Here is a 19,218-nt window from a genome sequence, read left to right as displayed (position 1 = left end):
TTAATTCAAAGATCCACCAATTGATGTTCAGTCACATTTGGGTCATGACAATCTAGCGCTTGAATCCGTCATAAAGGGATAACTGAGGATAAGAGTATCCCCTCGGAAGAGGAACTCTTTGCACATCAAGAGGATAAGGAGGTTGATGCTGGTGCATGTCCGCCAGGTTTTCTTTGCCTCGATTTCGGACAAGTCGTTCCAGATCCTCACATGTGATGAAATTAGATTGTTGATTCCATTCTGTCGGTCGTTCATGAGCTACACGAACTTCTTCATCCATAAAGATACGCCCTGATAAAGTGCTTGTGTTAGGTGTCATGAAAGAGTTCCTTGTCTGCTTCATTTGGGGTTGGCGTGACTCTTGCGGTATCCGCTCCATCAGTGTCTTGAGGAAAGTAAGTACCTCTTTCTGAGTTGTAGCCATGTATGTCTGAGCTTTAGCGAGAACTTCTTGTTTTTCCATCAAATCAACAATGGCAATAGGGGGTTGGCTTTCTCTGGATCCTCTAGACTCTCGTCCTGATGGAGGAGTGGCAGTAGCTATGGTAACAATTGGGGGCGTTACGCTCGAAGAAACATTGAGAAGGGTGGCAGTGGCTCTGGCTCTGGAGATAGGAGGTGTCACGCCGGAGAGAATGTTTCCTGCGTCGCTGGTGTTGGTGGTAGAGGATATAGTACCACGGGATGCATTGATTGTGCTGGATGGCGGTACATTGGTGTTGGTCATTCCTTTTTTCTCTCATCTGATACAGCCACATACTCTGTCTGCATCGTCGTTGGCGGAGGCACAGACCTCAAACAAGGATTCAACATTTTTTGTGTCATCTCTGAAATTGGTGGCGTTCTCCAAGTGAATGTTTGTTGGCTCTTTCCGTAGCCGGTTTGCCATATTCTTTAAGAGACAAAACGTCTCATTTTACATCTTGACAATATCAGCTTGATTTTCGACAACATCTTTAATATTTTTGGCATACCTTCCATGGTGATTGGATTTCGAGCATTGGCGGCTTTGAAAGTGTTTGGGATGGTCGGGGTACATCATGAAGCGGAAAGTTGGGATTGGTGATTGAAGTGAATTCTGGTTAAAGATTGAATTTAGACCTAGGATCCACCATCTTGAGTTTGAGAAGATTGAAATAAAAATTGAGAAATTGGCTTCACAACCGAGAGATTAATCTCCCACTGTGGTCGCCAGTTGTTTTGGGGTAAAAACTGATTCTCTTGGAAATGGTAAATTTGGTTTGCCGCCGAGAAACGAATCTAAACCCTAAACAAATGCACTGCACGAGAGTACTTTAGATTCGAGAGATAAATCTGTACAATTCTGGCCTAAACCAAGAAACGGTCATTTTAGACTTGCTTCGGTCACAAAGTGAATGAGAAGGGTTGATCTTAGAGAGGGGAGCGGAGAAGGTGTTGAGATCAAAAATGTTTAATTTTGAAAGTGTGGTTGTTTTATGACTTGTATCAGAATATGGAACTGGCTTGCGGAATGTAAGCTATCAGTTCTTGGTGTTTTTCTGGATACTTGTGTTGATAACACTTCCTTTTTGTCGAAATAGGTTGAAAACCTATTTATACAAGTCATGATTGAGCGCATGATCGCAGTCGTATGCGTCAAAAATAATTCACTTTCTTACTCGACAAAATATAAATGAAGTACAAGGTAAGGAAGAGTTCGTTTCCGCGGAGAGGCAATTGTTGTTATAAAAATTCTAGTTTCTTAGTAACCAATGAGGGATTTTTGTTTTATCAAAATAAACAAAGCAATAAAGTAATGAAAATAGTTGAAAATAATCAATAGAGAGATATTGGTCAAGGAGTTCATCTTCTATCTTAAACAAGTGCTTGCATACATGATTAAAATTACAATTTAATCTCTTTTTTTATCAAAAGCCCTAGACTATCAAGAGAGCAAGACAATCCGTTAATTTCCTAAGTTCATCAACAAACACATTAGAGCTGCGAATATGAATTCTACCTAGAATAACCTAACGCCTTGCGCTAATTAAGTTCAATTACCTAGGAGCATTAAGTTCTCAGAAATAGGCTAATCAATACAATTGTCATACATTGCATATGACAATTCGGACAATGGTCAAACTCTACATACGATTACGAGAGTGTATCACTACAAACCGTAATCATATCATGCTACTTGTATTTAGGGTTATCGCTCGATAAATCCTCAATTAGTTATGGACAAGGATGCAAGTCTAATTAATTGGCCACTTAACCAAAAAAACATCTAATCCTATCACAATACATCAATCATGTGATTATAAAAACAGTAGAAGTTTGAACGATAATCAAGAGAGAAAACTAACGCATTAATCAAGCACAAGTTGTAGATATAGGATTACATCCTTAACCAATAATATTAAATTTAGCTACTCATAGCTATGGAGTTCATCATAATCAATAATCAAATAAAGAAGATGAAAGCAAAGCAAACCCTAGTAGCGTAAACAAAAGCGGCTCTCTCCTTAGCTCTAAGAATAATACGTGATACCCAAATTGTAAAAGTTTTTTTTTTCCTTTTGTAGCTTTTCCTGTCTTCCAAAACTAAATCCAAGTCTTCAAAGTCCAATAGTAAGAGGTCCACCAAGCCCATATGCTAAAACATCTCTTCTGGAAATTTTGGGTCCAAAACTGGATTGCCGGATTGCTGACGTCATCACCGGTTTTCGGTCATCGTTATCGGAATCTGGTGATCGGAAAACTGATTCTGGCTACCTTTGTCATCTGAAACTGTCACCAGTAAGTTCATACGCCCAGCAACTCAACTCTATTTCTCTGCAGTTCAAACATTCACAACAAGAATCATCCAACCCAATGCCTTGTTTCTTGCCAAAATATACTCAAAAGCGTGACCCATAGCTCATATATCCAGCCGCCGACTCTTGCTTCCGACTTATACCACCTTCAGGATTCAGTGAAACTTTATGATCCATACTCTTATTTCTGAAATCCGGCCTCTCGGGCTAGGCTCACTGGCTCGCCATTCTCACTGCATTTTCGCACCGTTTCTGCAACTTCAAAACTATCTCAGGCCATACTTTCAGCTGCAACACACACAGCAAAATCATCTCTGCAATTCAGCTCACTAACATACATTCACTGCGGCATCACCAGAGCTGCATTTCTGAACCATCACAATCCAGCACCTGCAATCCATTGTCTTCCCTGCAGCTACCAACTATTCCATTGTGTTTCCACAAAAACACTCAAATCACCAGCACTTGCATTATTCTTCCATCACAGTTCAGCTCAATCACCAATAGTCACTCATATATGCTCTTGCTTCTCTTCTTAACTCATCTGCACACTTCATAATTGCAGTACCAACTACAACTTAGCCACCACTTCCAGCTGCAACAACAATCCACAGCATAACCCACAGCAGTTTGAGCTACACAGTACCCAAGAAAACCTCATTCAGCCAACTACATCCTTGATTTACTCCCTTGCAATTGCCTGTTCACACACAAACCATTTGTAGTAACAGCTCCACCACTGCATATTGCCACAACCCACTGCAACTGCAACATTCTTCATATATTGCGATAAACACCAATCATCCCATTGCATCCGTTCGATTCACTCCTTGCAGCAGCATCATCAGTCTCAAGCCTTCGCCATCACCACCAGAGCTCTTTGCACTACCAGCTCCCATGCACATCTCTAATTCCACCTGCAATTCCCATTAACATCAGTTGTATCTCCTTCGATTCATTTGAACCACCAACATACTCTATACATCTCTTGTATCCAATTGCACCTGCAATGCCATCACCTGCAATTCAGTTAACACATGCAATTATACCCAGCTTCTGGCAGTTGCTCTCTCTGCATATCACTTCAATTGATATTCAACCATCACCACCAGGCCACATCTCATACAGCCACACATGTGTCGGCTTTAGCATCACCACCAGGGCCATTTCTTCCACTGCAACCGCTCAGCTGCAACAATTCTTCTCAACTGGTTTCTTGACTCCATCTGCAGTTCACTTCACAACCCTAAACTCATCTGCAAAAGCTGCAACTTCAATCCAGCAAACCCATTTTAACTCCATCATCATTTGTACTTTCTGTATCTTCAATCATCAACAGCCGTTGTTGTAATTCTCATCCATCTCATGATCTTGACTGCAACAGGTGCAAAATCCTCGTTGATTCGGACCTGCAATTACTCAATTTCATCATAGATTCGAATAATGCTTCATATAATTCGACCAGATTCATCTCCTCTGAAGCCCTAACTTCTTTGTAATACCTCCAACAACAAACTCGACCAAAACCCATTCTCAGGTATCTTGTTGAGCTTTAGATCCGTAACAAGAAATCAAATCCCTGTAACAATCATCATTGATAGAGCTGGCAAACGGGCGGGCCGGGGCTGGCTTGTTACGGGTTACACGGGTTCGGGTTAACACGGGTCAAAACCCGCGGGTTGATATTCTTCACGGGTGGTCATTTCTTTAACCCGCACCCGTGACGGGTTAAACCTGCGGGTTCACGGGTTAACCCGTTTATGGTGAGTCAACTCACCAGAAACCGATTTGACAGAGTTTCCTCTGATTTATGAATCAATCCAATCAACAGATTCAACATTCACATACTCACATTGACAGTTTCAGCCTGTCACACGCCAAAATTTACAATCCAATGCCGATAGAATGAAGAACAAACAAATAATGGCAATCACAAAAACTTTGTATCATTTAAATTACAAAAAATTTCAAAAGATAGAAAGACATCACTACTATCTGCTAATCCCAGCACAAAATACAGTATGCTATTTGAAGAAAAGGTAAAACCCGTGAAAAGGAAGATAAAAAAGACCTTTTCTTAAACAAATAAAACAAGCAAAAAGACGTATGGATTAGCATATGTAGTTTAATCTCTTAATACTGATATTGTCTTTGTCCTTCACAAAATAATTTCCACCAAGAAGTTCATTCAGAGCATATTAATTTATTCAACTACTATATGGATACTGCGTCTTATGAAGGTGTAGGTATTATGATTCTGATCCTTTACCCAGTCTGGCAGTTCAAATTCGACTGGACTTCCAATTTCTTCGGTAAGCTTGTCAAATATGTGCCCAAAATTGTGGTGCTCAAAACTCTGTTTCAAATTAAGATTTAAGAATAAATAAAGAGCTAAGAAATTCACAGAAGAACCCAGTGCGTCAAATTAGTATACTGACCTTTGTCATAGCAGGCATGTTGCAATCAGAACAAGCGTACTCAACCACAGTCCACGAGAATGATCTATAGATGTCTAGTAACATTTACCTAAACAGACCAAAAGGCCAATCCACCGGAAGTTAGTTTTACATACTGCAAAATGCAAACTACAGGGACGAGAAACTGATATCAACCTTTCACTCACACATTGTATCAGATAAACACACCCATTGTTATTCACTATAGTTTCTCACAAGTTTCCTACTAAATACGAGGAGTGCATATGCGTGCGAGCAAAGAACCATAAGTTACAAATTATATGTAATATGAACATCTGATACGAACTACACCAAAAGGCTTTTGGTGAGGGTTTCTCCTTGAGTAACCATTCAATGAATTACAGAACAAATCCAAAGCTATCACAATCTCAAAACACTTTGCCCCTTATCACCCTGTAGTGAAGTATGCACAGAAAATCCTACATTACTACATTCATTCTCTCTAATCTTCTCTATTTCTAGGGTTTTACTGGTTTGAACATTCATTCAAGCAATTTATCTACAGAACATTCTCAATAAGTACTTCCTCAATACAAACAGAACCATCACTTTCAACATGAATTACCAACTAATTTGAATAAAAAGAATACTGTGGATTCAACACAACAACATAAAACCCTAGTTTCTTCTTCTTCATAGTCAACATAAAGATCATCACAGAAACAAGAAACCCAGAAAACGAATTAAAAAGAAAACTTCACCTGCGAAATAAACTCCAAGAACCAGAAGATTATAACTTGTTTATGGAAAGAAACTTCTTCTTCTTTGAATTGAATAAAAGACACCACCAGATTCACACTTAAGCAAAATTGATGAACTGTACACCGGTTGAGATCTCTCTGTATAAGTACTGAAAACTTAATCTGAATCAAAGGGTTATCGTGATTTTTGAATTTAATTCATCATCAGATCTCAGATCACGCTTTTACAAATCGAAATCTCTGATTTCTCTTGATTCAAACTTGACAGCCGCAGCAGCTGCTCATCTCTCACTTGCACTGCAAAAAAAATAAATAAACATCAACAATATCAAATCTGCAACCCTGTAGTATAAGGAAATAAAAAGGATAATAATTGATATGAGAAGGAACGGAGAATGAAGGAGATAAAAAACCCTGAGAGAGATAAAGACCTAGCTTCCAGAGAATCGTGCCAAATGATTCATTGTTTATCCGAGATTCAATTCACAACTGAAGAACGCAGAAGAAGGGAAGGAGGCAAGGAGCAGAAGAAGAAAAGAGAGAGATAAAAAAGAAAGATATCTCTTCATTTAGTTTTAGGGTTTCGCCTTTTATACCTTAATCGTGTGGATGTAATTAATCCTAGATAATCCGACGGACATGATTATATAAAAATTACTAATTAGTTATTGTGGACGGGTTTACGGGTTGTACCCGCGGTTTCACGGGCCGGGACGGATTAACCCGTTTATTCACAAGCCGTCATTTCTCTAACCCGAACCCGGCTTGTTTAGAAACCAGCCGAGCCGGGTTCGGGTTTTTACGGGCCGGGCACGGGTTAACCCGTGGGTTTCAGCTTGTTTGCCAGCTCTAATCATTGACTTCTCAAATCAATCGATACCATCGTCTTCATAAACTGCTCATCTCAAAACCCTTTTCTCAGATCTCTATGAGTCTCCAACAATTTCCGTTCTCTGAAATTTCTAACTCTCAGATAGCAACCTTACTTCTCTCTTTTGATCTCTGAATTTGATTTGTGAAAATAATTGAGACTCTGAATTCTAGGGTTGTGTAGGAATGGGAGTGGATACACCCACTGAGGTGAAATAGATAAGGGGTTACCCAGAAATGACTCTAGGCACCCATAAATAGGAAAAAGCGCCAACCAAATGACAGCCCCTGTGTTGATTTGGCTGGACTCCCATGTCCCTCGCCTGTGAAATGATCTTATTGCTCCACATGAGCGCTTTCTTCTTCCTCGAATTCTTCCACCAGCAGCAGCCGCCTCTTACATCTCAAACCCACTTCTTATCTTTAATTACTTTTCATCACTAAAGTAGTCGTGCTTTTCAGACAAATATTTGCATCACTAAAGCCGACATGCTTTTCAGATAGAAATTAAGAAATAGAAGCAAATAATGAGAAATAGTTAGTCTCCAACCGCGGTTGCATATGAGATGATACTTTTGCGTTGTTTCTTCTTCTTTTGTTCCAAATGACTCCAAAGTACCTAAACACTCAAAATCAAACATAAGATACATAATTTACAAGAAAACTTAGCAAAGAAAGCATAAACAATAGATAAATATCAAGGTGTTTTAGACACCTATCAAATTTCCCCACACTTAGACTTTGCTAGTCCTCGAACAAATCAAACAAAATAATTATAAAACATACATACAACTCCGTCTCGTCGAGGACACGGTTACTCTTAGCATAAATAACAAGCCTTTAAACCCCTAGGTGTCCCTAGTGGACGAGTTTTAGTCTCGTGAAGGTTTACAAGAGGTGTACCTACAAAACATTTACTTCCAAAATCCAGCTACCTGTGAAAAGTCTAAAAATGACACTAAACATTTTGTAATTGGCATACTATCAATGATTACAGGAGGAAGTACCCACTTTCAAATCCAATTCATAAATTAGTAATATAGCTTTATCAGAAAGTTGAACACAACCACAATACTCGGAATCGAATCAACCACAATCACATGAAAAGATTAAGAAGATGGATATAGAAAGTAGATGGTGGCGGACTGTTGACTAAGGTGAACGGTGTTTCCCATATCTGTTTGAAGGTCACTGCCAAAACAAACCTAAAAACCCTATTGGATTGAGCTACTGGTTTGAATTCTAATATCAACACAGCTAGCATATACAAGGGAACCAGCGGTCGACAAACTTAATTCTAAATCAATTCACTGGCATATACAAGAGAACCAGTGATCGATTTTATTCAACACAATAATAATATTTTTTCTTCTTTTTTTCTTTTCTTTTTTCCAATTTTTTTTTCTCTTTTTTTTTTCAAATCGATAACATGATTGGATCTTTTGGATCCAAGCGCATGATTCTTGTCTGCAGATTACATGGTAATTCCCATGGATCCTGCATTCCACGCTTGTTTAGGTGACGGAGACAGCGAGAACACACACATATTGCTATCCAAGTGTCAATTTTTTTTAAGTACACCGTTTGGTCAAATTGGTCTGGTCTCTCTTTTTTTTCTTTTTTGTAGTAACTCAATCACTCTATTTCATCCTAGCAGTGTTAACAATTCGATGTTGGTGCCCCACCAAATCGCTTAGAGAAATAATAGATAAATATGGAAAAATAAAAATAGAACGTGATATGGTGACGACTCCGAGATATGGTGACAACTAACATGTTATTTATTTTTATATTTTTTTCGTTTTCATATGAATAGACTCTACTAATGGGTTCCTCAACTCCTATATTTTCATTAGTGTAAGGCACAAGTTGCTAGACTTAGTAGTGAATCATCTTTTCTTTTCCCACTAAAGGCATCAAATCAAACTAACTATACAAACATATAAATGCTCCCCCACACTTAAACTTTACATTGTCCTCAATGTAAAATTTAGTCATTCAAAGTAAAGTTCAAGTGGGAAATTCCGCAAATGATATGCAAAAACAAAGACAAAATGCTTAAAAATAAAAAGATAAAGATACAAAACCGATGGGTTGCCTCCCACTTAGCGCTTGGTTTAAAGTCGTCAGCCCGACTATCTCATCGCATGCTAAGGCTCCTCCAGAGGGAGCACTTCCACAAGGTTAAATCCTTCCACGACTTCCGAAGAGAAGTTCTCATAATATGGTTTCAACCAGTGCCCATTTACTTTAAGCTCATTTTCTGTAGCTAAACTACGAATTTCCACTGCACCATGAGAAAACACATTAGTCACAATAAAAGGTCCAATCCAACGTGACCTTAATTTACCCGGAAATAATTGCAAATGGAAATTAAACAAAAGCACTTTCTGCCCAATGCAAAATTGTTTCTTTGTAATCATGCTATCATGAAATGCTTTTGTCTTTTCCTTGTAAATTCGTGAGCTTTCAAATGCATCATTGCGAATCTCTTCTAGCTCTTGAAGTTGCAACTTCCTTTGCCTTCCAGCACCATCCAACTCCATATTGCGCTGCTTAATAGCCCAAAACGCCTTACGCTCAATTTCAACGGGTAAGTGACAAGGTTTACCGTAAACAAGCCTAAAGCGAGACATCCCAATAGGTGTCTTGTATGCGGTTCTATACACAAAGCATCATTGAGTCGCGAACTCCAATCCTTCCTTGTTGGATTCGCCGTCTTCTCTAGAATGGATTTCACCTCTCGGTTGGAAACCTCAGCTTGTCCATTTGATTGGGCAGCTTGTCCATTTGATTGGGGGTGATAAGGTGTTGCAATCCTATGCGACACATTGTACTTCCTTAACAAGTTTTGCAAGAACCTGTTTTTGAAGTGTGAACCTCCATCGCTAATTATAGCCCTTGGAATTCCAAACCTTGCAAAAATATTTGCTTGCACAAAATCTGAAACCACTTTAGAATCATTAGTTGGGTGGCTTTAGCTTCCACCCATTTCGAGACATAATCAACAGCAAGCAAGATATAATAATTCCCACTAGAATTGACAAAAGGGCCCATAAAATCAATTCCCCATACATCAAAAACCTCAACAAATTGAAAATAGTTTATGGCATTTGATTTCGAGCACCTAGATTGCCTGTTATTTGGCACCTATCACATGTAGTACAAAATGCATGTGCATCCTTAAACAAAGTTGGCTAATAAAAATCACATTCTAGTACTTTGAGAGCGGTTCTCTTGTTCCCAAAGTATCCTCCACAAGCATATGAGTGGCAAAAAGACAAGATATAATTAAATTCTGATCCGGGAACGCACCTTCTTATTACTTGGTCACTACAATGTTTCCATAAGTATGGATCATCCTATATGTATTGGTTTCCTAACTTCTTAAGTTTGTCCCTCTCAGCACGAGACAAGTTCTTTGGGATTTGTTTAGAAACTAAGTAATTAACAATATCAGCGTACCATGGTTCTCCAAAGGCAATTGAAAATAGTTTCCCATCCGGGAAACTTTCACGCAATGGTATAGTTTCCTTGTACACATCAAGACGGCTCAAGTGATCCGCAACGGTGTTCTCAATTCCTTTCTTGTCTTTAATCTCTATATCAAAATCTTGCAAGAGTAAAATCCATCGTATGAGCCTCGGTTTCGCCTCTTTCTTTCTAAGCAAGTACCTAAGTGCTGCATGATCAGAAAAGAAAACAACTTTTGTACCAATTAGATAAGAGCGAAACTTTTCCAAAGCAAAAACAATAGATAACAACTCTTTTTCAGTGGTTGTGTAGTTTTGTTGGGCTTCATTGAGTGTCCTAGAAGCATAATAAATGGCATGAGGTATCTTCCCCACACGCTGCCCAAGCACCACACCAACCGCATAATCACTTGCATCACACATGAGCTCAAAAGGCTTGATCCAATCCGGTAGTTTAATGATATGGGCTGAAATCAAAAGTTCTTTCAAACGATTGAATGCCGCCACAAACTTTTCATCAAAGTTAAAAACCACATCTTTTTGCAATAAATTGAAAAGTGATGATACTATCTTGGAAAAGTCCTTGATGAATCTACGATAAAAACCTGCATGACCAAGAAAAGAGCGTATCTCCCTCACCGTTTAGAGCACGAATAAGGTCTATCTTAGATTTATCGACTTCCAAGCCTTTAGAAGATATTATATGGCCTAAAACTATGCCATGAGTTACCATGAAATGACACTTCTCCTAATTCAGCACAAGATTTGTTTCAACACATCGTTCAAGGATTAGTGACAAATTGTTCAAGCAAAGGTCAAATGAATCACCAAAGACACTAAAGTCATCCATAAACACTTCGATTATGTTTTCAACATATTCTGAAAAGATACTCACCATACACCTTTGGAAGGTAGATGGAGCATTGCATAATACAAAAGGCATCCTTCTATAAGCAAAAGTACCGAAAGGACAAGTGAAAGTAGTTTTCTCTTGATCCTCCGGTGCTATCACAATCTGATTGTAACCTGAATAGCCATCAAGGAAACAATAGTAAGAGTGTCCAGCTAAACGTTCAAGCATTTGATCAATAAATGGTAATGGAAGGTGATCCTTCCTAGTGGTGGCATTCAATTTTCTATAATCAATAAAAACTCTCCAACCGGTTTGCACACGAGTTGGGACAAGTTCGTTCTTATCATTCTCCACCACCGTCACACCTGATTTCTTTGGTACCACTTGTACCGGGCTTACCCACTTGCTATCGGATATGGGGTAGATAACACCCACGTCCAAAAGCTTGAGTATCTCCTTTTTCACAACTTTCATCATGGGAGGGTTCAAACGACGTTGCGCTTCCCTTGTAGGCTTGCATCATCCTCTAAACGGATCTTGTGCATACAAACGGTAGGGCTTATACCCTTGATATCGGCGATTGTACACCCTATGGACGTCTTGTACTTCCTTAGAACCCTTAGAAGTTTTTGCTCCTGTAATTCACTAAGCTCATTAGAAACAATCACAGATAAATCTTCCTTGTCACCCAAATACAAGTACTTTAAGTGACTTGGAAGTGGTTTCAATTCTAACTTTGAAGATTTAACAATTGATGGTACAATTTTTTCATCATTGCAAGGTAAAGAAACATAAGAAATATTCTTAAGGAAAGATTTTTCCGGTAACGAGTTAAGAGAACCAATAGTTTCCTTAATCTCATCACCGTACTCCAAACCATCATCAATATGTGTAGTGACCACGGTTTCCAAAGTATCAACACCATTCAACTCAAACATTTGTTGTGCCAATGTGTCCATCACATCAATGGAGAAACAAGAGTGGACATCACTAGGATACCTCATCGTCTCGAAAATGTTGAAACGTATTATTTCTCCATCAAACTCCATAGTTAGCGTTCCCTTATCCACATCAATAATGGTTTTCGCCGTTTTCATGAAGGGACGCCCAAGTAGAAATGGAAGAGATGAATCCGGTGAACCTTCATCCATCTCTAACACGCAAAACTCAGCTGGAAATACTAGTTGATTAATCTGCAAAAGCACATCCTCAACAATACCCATTGAGTAGACATTAGAGTGATCGGCTAATGGCAACACAATTCCAGACTTTTTAAGAGGACCCAAGTCAAGTGAATTATACATGGATGCTGGCATAACATTTACGGATGCACCTAAGTAATACTGCAAGTGCACAGTATCTAACTAGTAGAACAATGGCAAGTACAGGTCGTTCCCTCGAGGAGTGTGAAATATTCAACCAACTAATATCAAAAGTAATTAATCGACAACATGATGTTTTAACGATTTTTCAGGAGTTTGGAACAAAATGATATAATATAAAAATGGGTTATTAAGGTTTTCGGTTTCCACCAATTAATTATTCAAACTCTAATAATCTTTAAAAATATATTCCATGCTTTTATTTTCAAATATTGTTTCTCCGCTATAGTTTTCTTCGCTTCATGGGTAGTGATTCTAAAGCATTACCTATCAATCCTTGCATACCACGTCTAGGGTGTTAACCGAAGCACGAAATATCAATTCAAAAGCATAAATAATCAAGAAAATCACATAAACGATTAAACACCAAGCGTTGTGAAGAAAAACTATTAATCAATCAAATCATTATTAAGCATATATCAATGTAGATTTTTCACAATTAATTGGTTTCTACCTAAACCCTAACAAACAATCTAGCAAATCATGGAGAAAAGGAAATCAAAACAGCAAAACCCTCTTCTCTATAAACGGCCGTAGTCGCGCCTCCGAAACAATTTTATGCTGCTGATACATATGGAGATACCAGGCCAGCTACATTTTGTCATTTTTTGTCATTGTGGTTGTTGATATATGGAAATACCAGGCCAACCCATTTCATCATTGTGGTTGCTGATATATGGAAATACCATGCCAACCCGGCTGCTGATACATGGAAATACCAGGCCAGCATAATAAGTGCTGCTGATATATAGAAATACCAGGCCAACATAATAAGTGCTTCTGATATATGGAGATACCAGACCAGCATAATAAGTGCTGCTGATATAGAAATACCAAGCCAGCATAGTAAATGCTGGTGATATATAGAAATACCAGGCCAGCATAATAAGCTGCTGATACATGGAAATACCAGGCCAGCATAATAAGTGCTGCTGATATATAGAAATACCAGGCCAGTATATTTCATCATTGTGGTTGCTGATATATGGAAGTACCAGGCCAACCACATTTTGCCATTTTCGTCGCAAACACCATTAAGTCACACATTTTGCTGTTTATTCGCTGGATGATCGAATTCACTTGTACTTTCTATAAAAGCACTAAAATAGTATTAGTAACTAAAATATTTTATCCTAGCTAATATAAATATGGTATAAAATGTAACATTTACATGCTTATCAACACCCCCACACTTATATTTTGCTAGTCCTCGAGCAAAACAGAGATATTATGCAATTGATTTATTTATTTATTTATTTATTTTTTTGCAAAAATATGGATAATAACCCACTCCCCCACACTTAAACATTACGTTGTCTTCAATGTAACTGAGTCATCCAACGTAAAAATTAAGATGGGAAATGCAATAATAATAAAAAATTAAAAATAAGAGATAGAGTAGAGGGAACAAATCTGATGGGTTGACTCTCATGAAGCAAAATTTATTTGTTTCCCTGCTTTCAGTAGCACGTTCTCAAACAAGATGAGGTCGGTACCCTAAAGTACGCTGCAAATCATATATATACAGTCTGAAAAGTTGGGGATCAACCCAACTAATTAGTTTTGATGAAAAGATGATCCTACAGCAATGATGATTAGTACCCAGAGAGCAAAAACTGAACTCAGTCTTATACGTAACATTCACATAAGCTTTTAGAAAATCACGATCTGAGAAACAAGTACTCAATGGAACAATGATATCGTGACTAATTGGCCCATTATCATCTATAACGGTTTCATTATTAAGGGTCAAGGTCAGAGCTTTCTCAACTAATGGAACTAGTCGAAACTCGGGAAGAATTAAAGGTTCTAGCTTGGGCTTCCATTTATTAGTGTCTAGCAGCGGTGTGGAATCCAAAGAAGCATTGACTTCATAAATAACACTATCATCATCAAAACCATACCCAAAATGAGCTAAGCAAACCTCTAATGGATCTTCCGAGTGGCTCTTGCAAAAGGCTTGCGAGTGCATACTTTCTTTTCGCCCATAACACTTAAGGCTAAGGTACCTACAAAAAATCAAATAAAATGCGTAAAAAGAACCAAAAAAAATCTAAAAGAAAAACAAAATAAAATTATGTACAAAAAGATATCAGTCGGAGAGTATTTTGCAACCACTCCCCGGAAGCGGCGCCAAAAACTTGGTAGGCTCGAAAACCTACAATAATAATACTGCAAGTGCACAGTGTCTAACTAGTAGAACAATGGCAAGTACAGGTCGTTCCCTCGAGGAGTGTGAAATACTCAACCAACTAATATCAAAAGTAACTAATCGACAAGATGATGTTTTAACAATTTTTCAGGAGTTTGGAACAAAATGATATAATATAAAAATGGGTTATTAAGGTTTTCGTTTTCCACCAATTAATTATGCAAACTCTACTAATCCTTAAAAATATATTCCATGCTTTTATTTTTAAATACTTTTTCTCCGCTATAGTTTTCTTCGCTTCATGGGTAGTGATTCTAAAGCATTACCTATCAATCCTTGCATACCACGTCTTGGGATTTAACCGAAGCACGAAATATAAATTCAAAAGCATAAATAATCTAGAAAATCACATAAACCATTAAACACCAAGATTTGTGAAGAAAAACTATTAATCAATCAAATCATTATTAAGCATATATCAATGTAGAGTTTTCACAATTAATTGATGTCTACCTAAACCCTAACAAACAATCTAGCAAATCATGGAGAAAAGGAAATCAAAACAGCAAAACCCTCTTCTCTATAAACGGCCGTAGCCGCACCTCCGAAACAATTCTATGTTGCTGATATATATGGAGATACCAGACCAACTACATTTTGTCATTTTTTGTCATTGTGGTTGTTGATATATGGAAATACCAGGCCAACCCATTTCATCATTGTGGTTGCTGATATATGGAAATACCAGGCCAACCCGGCTGCTGATACATGGAAATACCAGGCCAGCATAATAAGTGTTGCTGATATATAGAAATACCAGGCCAACATAATAAGTGATGCTGATATATGGAGATACCAGGCCAGCATAAAAACTGCTGCTGATATAGAAATACCAGGCCAGCATAGTAAATGCTGGTGATATATAGAAATACCAGGCCAGCATAATAAGCTGCTGATACATGGAAATACCAGGCCAGCATAATAAGTGCTGTTGATATATAGAAATACCAGGCCAGTATATTTCATCATTGTGGTTGCTGATAAATGGAAGTACCAGGCCAACCACATTTTGCCATTTTCGTCGCAAACACCATTAAGTCGCACATTTTGCTGTTTATTCGCTGGATGATCTAATTCACTTGTACTTTATACAAAAGCACTAAAATAGTATTAGTAACTAAAATATTTTATCCTAGCTAATATAAATATGGTATAAAATGTAGCATTTACATGCTTATCAACACCCCCACACTTATATTTTAGTAGTCCTCGAGCAAAACAGAGATATTATGCAATTGATTTTTTTTTATTTTTTTTTGCAAAAATATGGATAATAACCCACTCCCCCACACTTAAACATTACGTTGTCCTCAATGTAACTGAGTCATCCAACGTAAAAATTAAGATGGGAAATGCAACAATAAAAAAAATAAAAAATAAGAGATAGAGTAGAGGGAACAAATCTGATGGGTTGACTCTCATGAAGCAAAATGTATTTGTTTCCCTGCTTTCAGTAGCATGTTCTCAAACAAGATGAGGTTGGTACCCCAAAGTACGCTGCAAATCATATATACAGTCTGAAAAGTTGGGGATCAACCCAACTAATTAGTTTTGATGAAAAGATGATCCTGCGGCAATTATGATTAGTACCCAGAGAGCAAAAACTAAACTCAGTCTTCTACGGAACATTCACATAAGCTTTTAGAAAATCACGATCTGAGAAACAAGTGCTCAACGAAACAATGATATCGTGACTAATTGGCTCATTATCATCTACAACGGTTTCATTATTAAGGGTCAAGGTCAGAGCTTTCTCAACTAATGGAACTAGTCGAAACTCGGGAAGAATTAAAGGTTCTAGCTTGGGCTTCCATTTATTAGTGTCTAGCAGCGGTGTGGAATCTAACAAAGCATTGACTTCACAAATAACACTATCATCATCAAAACCATACCCAAAATGAGCTAAGCAAACCTCTAATGGATCTTCCGAGTGGCTCTTGCAAAAGGCTTGCGAGTGCATACTTTCTTTTCGCCCATAACACTTAAGGCTAAGGTACCTACAAAAAATCAAATAAAATGCGTAAAAAGAACCAAAAAAAATCTAAAAGAAAAACAAAATAAAATTATGTACAAAAAGATATCAGTCGGAGAGTATTTTGCAACCACTCCCCGGAAGCGGCGCCAAAAACTTGGTAGGCTCGAAAACCTACAATAATAATACTGCAAGTGCACAGTGTCTAACTAGTAGAACAATGGCAAGTACAGGTCGTTCCCTCGACGAGTGTGAAATACTCAACCAACTAATATCAAAAGTAATTAATCGACAACATGATGTTTTAACGCTTTTTCAGGAGTTTGGAACAAAATGATATAATATAAAAATGGGTTATTAAGGTTTTCGGTTTCCACCAATTAATTATTCAAACTCTAATAATCTTTAAAAATATATTCCATGCTTTTATTTTCAAATATTGTTTCTCCGCTATAGTTTTCTTCGCTTCATGGGTAGTGATTCTAAAGCATTACCTATCAATCCTTGCATACCACGTCTAGGGTGTTAACCGAAGCACGAAATATCAATTCAAAAGCATAAATAATCAAGAAAATCACACAAACGATTAAACACCAAGCGTTGTGAAGAAAAACTATTAATCAATCAAATCATTATTAAGCATATATCAATGTAGATTTTTCACAATTAATTGGTTTCTACCTAAACCCTAACAAACAATCTAGCAAATCATGGAGAAAAGGAAATCAAAACAGCAAAACCCTCTTCTCTATAAACGGCCGTAGTCGCGCCTCCGAAACAATTTTATGCTGCTGATACATATGGAGATACCAGGCCAGCTACATTTTGTCATTTTTTGTCATTGTGGTTGTTGATATATGGAAATACCAGGCCAACCCATTTCATCATTGTGGTTGCTGATATATGGAAATACCATGCCAACCCGGCTGCTGATACATGGAAATACCAGGCCAGCATAATAAGTGCTGCTGATATATAGAAATACCAGGCCAACATAATAAGTGCTTCTGATATATGGAGATACCAGACCAGCATAATAAGTGTTGCTGATATAGAAATACCAAGCCAGCATAGTAAATGCTGGTGATATATAGAAATACCAGGCCAGCATAATAAGCTGCTGATACATGGAAATACCAGGCCAGCATAATAAGTGCTGCTGATATATAGAAATACCAGGCTAGTATATTTCATGATTGTGGTTGCTGATAAATGGAAGTACCAGGCCAACCACATTTTGCCATTTTCGTCGCAAACACCATTAAGTCGCACATTTTGTTGTTTATTCGCTGGATGATCGATTTCACTTGTACTTTCTACAAAAGCACTAAAATAGTATTAGTAACTAAAATATTTTATCCTAGATAATATAAATATGGTATAAAATGTAGCATTTACATGCTTATCAACACCCCCACACTTATATTTTGCTAGTCCTCGAGCAAAACAGAGATATTATGCAATTGATTTTTTTTTTTTTTTTTTGCAAAAATATGGATAATAACCCACTTCCCCACACTTAAACATTACGTTGTCCTCAATGTAACTGAGTCATCCAACGTAAAAATTAAGATGGGAAATGCAACAATAAAAAAAATAAAAAATAAGAGATAGAGTAGAGGGAACAAATCTGATGGGTTGACTCTCATGAAGCAAAATGTATTTGTTTCCCTGCTTTCAGTAGCACGTTCTCAAACAAGATGAGGTTGGTACCCCAAAGTACGCTGCAAATCATATATACAGTCTGAAAAGTTGGGGATCAACCCAACTAATTAGTTTTGATGAAAAGATGATCCTGCAACAATGATGATTAGTACCCAGAGAGCAAAAACTGAACTCAGTCTTCTACGGAACATTCACATAAGCTTTTAGAAAATCACGATTTGAGAAACAAATGCTCAACGAAACAATGATATCGTGACTAATTGGCCCATTATCATCTACAACGGTTTCATTATTAAGGGTCAAGGTCAGAGCTTTCTCAACTAATGGAACTAGTCGAAACTCGGGAAGAATTAAAGGTTCTAGCTTGGGCTTCCATTTATTAGTGTCTAGCAGCGGTGTGGAATCTAACAAAGCATTGACTTCACAAATAACACTATCATCATCAAAACCATACCCAAAATGAGCTAAGCAAACCTCTAATGGATCTTCCGAGTGGATCTTGCAAAAGGATTGCGAGTGCATACTTTCTTTTCGCCCACAACACTTAAGGCTAAGGTACCTAAAAAAAATCAAATAAAATGCGTAGAAAGAACCAAAAAAAATCTAAAAGAAAAACAAAATAAAATTATGTACAAAAAGATATCAGTCGGAGAGTATTTTGCAACCACTCCCCTGCAGCGGCGCCAAAAACTTGGTAGGCTCGAAAACCTACAATAATAATACTGCAAGTGCACAATGTCTAACTAGTAGAACAATGGCAAGTACAGGTCTTTCCCTCGAGGAGTGTGAAATACTCAACCAACTAATATCAAAAGTAACTAATTAACCGAAGCACG

The 19,218-nt window shown here is 37.7% G+C and overlaps 1 long non-coding RNA gene across 1 annotated transcript; it reads right to left on the bottom strand.

Moving 5' to 3' along the window:
* Nucleotides 1–4,683: 4,683 nt before the first annotated feature.
* LOC113313943 lies at nt 4,684–6,487 on the bottom strand. The gene is made up of 4 exons (XR_003342141.1): nt 6,369–6,487; nt 5,956–6,252; nt 5,216–5,303; nt 4,684–5,133 (listed from the first exon to the last, which is right to left on the bottom strand). It is a non-coding gene; the product is annotated as an uncharacterized LOC113313943 (long non-coding RNA).
* Nucleotides 6,488–19,218: the final 12,731 nt, after the last annotated feature.

The sequence above is a fragment of the Papaver somniferum genome, chromosome 9 (genome assembly GCF_003573695.1).
Source record: "Papaver somniferum cultivar HN1 chromosome 9, ASM357369v1, whole genome shotgun sequence".
NCBI classification, from domain to species: Eukaryota; Viridiplantae; Streptophyta; class Magnoliopsida; order Ranunculales; family Papaveraceae; genus Papaver; species Papaver somniferum.
This window is presented reverse-complemented; position numbering and strand designations above follow the sequence as displayed.